At 33.8% G+C, this 3,744-nt stretch overlaps 1 long non-coding RNA gene across 1 annotated transcript; it reads right to left on the reverse strand.

The window, feature by feature from the left end:
* Nucleotides 1-516: 516 nt before the first annotated feature.
* On the reverse strand, nt 517-3,744 carry LOC131251341 (uncharacterized). Its single transcript, XR_009173754.1, has 4 exons — nt 2,829-3,744; nt 1,285-1,935; nt 798-1,097; nt 517-589 (listed from the first exon to the last, which is right to left on the reverse strand). It is a non-coding gene; the product is annotated as an uncharacterized LOC131251341 (long non-coding RNA).

Below are 3,744 nucleotides of genomic sequence, written 5' to 3' on the forward strand. Positions count from 1 at the left end.
TTGCTTAAAGAGGAGGCTGGCTCATTCACAAAGTGAGTGCAGACTTACATATGCATGTTCTATGTTTAGAGAAGAAATTAGGCTAAAAATGCACTATTGATTCCTATATGAAAGGAGTGTACTTCCAAAACAAGCTATCACAGCACTATGTGCTATAAATGCTCATGGATCAAGAAGCAGAATAGTAGAGAGTTAACCTGGGCTTGGCTTTTGTAGAGACAATCACGAGGCGTTCTCATTAAAAGAAATTAGAGAGGACCAGTTTGGACCAAACATGCTACCCATCGGGCCCCAAACCCAGGAAAACCAAGAAGCAATGAGATTAACCAAAGAGTCTAAACATGACCTCAAATCTCATAATCATCTGTCTACACTTTCCCCATCACCAGACAATGCAAAAGAATATGATTAATGGATTCTTCAGCTTTATAACATAAAACACACCTGTCTGAAGTGCTTAAACCACACCTTTGAAAGTTATCCATGGTCAAAATTTTCCTGCAGCAGCTAACCAGGCTAAAGCCTTCACCTTTAAAGGCAGCATACCCTTCCAAATCCTTGAGAATACAAATTCCTTCCATAGAACCCCCTACCAAGAACTCCAACAAGAGATTTTGCAGAGTAACTCAGCCTTGGGAGCTGAGAGTAAAAATTCTACAGCCAGAACTTGTAAGTGGAATTTAAACAGATTGAAAATAGGAGAAAAGGCAAGTATATAAAAGATTTCATTGTCTTTCAAATTCCTTCTAAAGGTGGCATTCCACACAATATTATTGCAAACATGCTGAAACAACTACCTCACCAAAGCCTCCTTTCTATGATGAACCAACATAAAGATCTCCAAAACTCTCAGCAAGCACTCTTCACACCATAAACCTCTGTATGACACTAGTACCAACTCTGAATATGAAAAATTGGCATCTATTTCCCCATAAATCAATAATATTATTGGCAAGTAGATATCTTTTAGATTACCTTTGCTCAAGATGCATTAAAAATTGTATGAGATGATGACAAAGTGTAGGCAGAACATATGCTGGATTCTTTTTAGACAATTTGCCAGCAACTGATATAGCAAACTCTCGAACATCAAAATCCTATGACATGGAAAAGAAGAAGAAAAAAAGATAGTGAACATGCCCCTATGTTCATAAACATTTTTCAAATAAAGGTAACAGTTCAAATGCTCATAGAAGAGCCATTGGCAGGTTGTGCCAAAAATTATACCTCATCAAAAGAAAATCATTATACAAGTAATTACACACAAAAGATAGACAAGCACACCTCACGACTTAAGAAGAACTTCAAATGTTTAAAGAAAGACTTGCACTCTCTGGTCTCCTTATCTTCTTCTTCATCCTTGCTAAAGGCCCACAAGATAAGTGGGACTTTTGATGAATGGTAAAGTCTGCACATTTTCTAATATCAATAGTAGGTTGGCCCATAAGATGCAAAATGGAGAAATTGAGAAATTTTCAAATCTGACATACTTGTTTGAGTTTGGGTGATTTAAAACAACGAAAACCAAGATGGGGTTGTATTATGAATATCAAATCCTAAAACAGTTACTATTAGAAAAAGCCTTTTTTCTATGCGCGTGGGCATGCTTTTTTTTTCTTTCTTCTTTTGGCTGATCAGTTGAGCAACCCAGAGAAAAAAAAATTCAGTAGTCATGGATTCTAAAGAGTGTAAAACCTAGATATTATAGCAAAGGAAATTAACTTATGCATCAACGAGATAAACAATTCATTATAGAGATGTCAATTAAATTCAATACCTAAGTTTCTTCTCCTCTTTGCTTCTAGAGTCATTGTTGGACAGCTTTGCCTTATCACGTTCTCCCTAAAGCAATTTCTCAAAAGCACTTTGTTTTGCTTCTAAAGTTTCATGAATGACAACCACTTGGTCCTTGAAAAACTGCTCCATGTAATCCATCTAGAGGAAAAAAGAGAGCATTCAACCCAAAAAATAAACGCCAAAAAAAAAAAAAAAAAGAAGAAGAAGAAAGAGAGAGTAAAATTCAGGAAGACATGCCACATGGTCAATAAAAAAACATGAAGATCCTCTCTTTTGGGTGGCGACGGGTGGGTCGGGCAATAGTTGAATAAAACAATGACTATTTTTATCCACATGTATTGTCTATTTATTTCTTCCATAAAGAAGGGGAAAAATGATACCCAAAAAAAAAAAAAATGCCAGTACAAAATGTCTTTTTCTTTTTCTTCTTCTTCTTCTTTTTTTTTTTATTTTTATTTTTATAAAGATCAGTATACAAAATGTCTTAATGGCTACAGTTATATCTTTTTTTTTCTTCAGGTTTTGATATTTCAAAAATATAAGAAAGAGATTGTATGTAACACTCATCCAGTGGTCTAATTTCACTTGTAAAAACAGCTTCCATCAACATAAATTACAAAATAAATGTGCTTTTATCCATTTATCTAAACTTGTAAGAGGCTTCATGCCGACAAAGGTCCCTAACACACATAGGTTGTTTGTTCTTTCAAAGTGTCTACTAGGTTGTTCAATCCATATAGGCTACAACCATAGAAAAGTGAAAAATAATAATAATAATAAATTCTTTGACCATTTCTACGGATAGGAGAGTTAGTCATAAGTGCCATTTAAACACCCTTGCAGCCACTGAATCAATTTAGAAGAAGTTGATGATAAGAATATTAATATTTATTCACTTTTATTTTATTTTCCAATCTAACATATAAATGCCACCCTAGATTAACAGGATAAAGGCTAAGATGGCGGTGTCAATGATAATTGTGGCAATAGACAAGTGGCTAAAGGGTGAGCAAGTTTAGTAATAGTGGTACCTTGGTAGAAGAGTTCATCTACTAAAATTTCATATACTTGTTAAGGTCAATGAACGCACAAGTGGAACTTTATTTTTCACTACCCCTCTAACATCTGCAACAATAAAAAGAAAATATGAAAATATTCTATTAAAAAATGTACAATGAATTAAGGGAAAGGAAAACTACTGATTCAGAAAATCAGTGAATAGGTGATATCAAACATAGTGATGATTCAATGTACTGTACAATGTACGGATGATCAGAAAATCATTCTTTCAATTTTTCCTAGAAAGGAAGTGAAAGTATTATGAGGCATGCAGTGAATGAAGCAAAGAACTATAATAACACTTTTTATGAGGCATCCATGATAAGCTAACTTGCTGGTTGTAGGGAATGATTGACATGTTCAATTTCCCTTTCAATAACTTTTGTTGAAAAACTAAGGGAATGAAAGTAAAAACATAATATAAGAGGGAAGTAAACTGAAATCAGCAACAAGGGAAAAAACCTTTTGCACATATTGGAGGTAAATTCCCACTAATTTTACCATCTAAAAGCTCATTTTGGAGGTAAATTCTTTTTCCTTCATTTAAATTTATGAAAAAGAAAGAGTTTCTACTCCTTATTAATTGGGGGAAAGCAAATGCAATTGCTTCCCAAATAGGTATAAATTCCTTGTTGATGCAAACTAGTTGCATTCTCCAATCTGCAATTTATTCAAACTAGCCTTAAGACAAACTATTTTACCTTTCTCAATAGTTATAAATGGCATTTTAAGAAACATTGTTTCCTTCTATTTCCACGAAGCCAAATAGGCAGTCCAAACCATTGGTCTGTTACATTCTTCCTTGTGTAGAGTATTAAAGTCTTTTAGTTGGGACAATTCTAGCCTTTTAATTGTGGCAACAAAAAGAAAAATAAAAAAAAGAAAAAA

The sequence above is a fragment of the Magnolia sinica genome, chromosome 7 (genome assembly GCF_029962835.1).
Source record: "Magnolia sinica isolate HGM2019 chromosome 7, MsV1, whole genome shotgun sequence".
NCBI classification, from domain to species: Eukaryota; Viridiplantae; Streptophyta; class Magnoliopsida; order Magnoliales; family Magnoliaceae; genus Magnolia; species Magnolia sinica.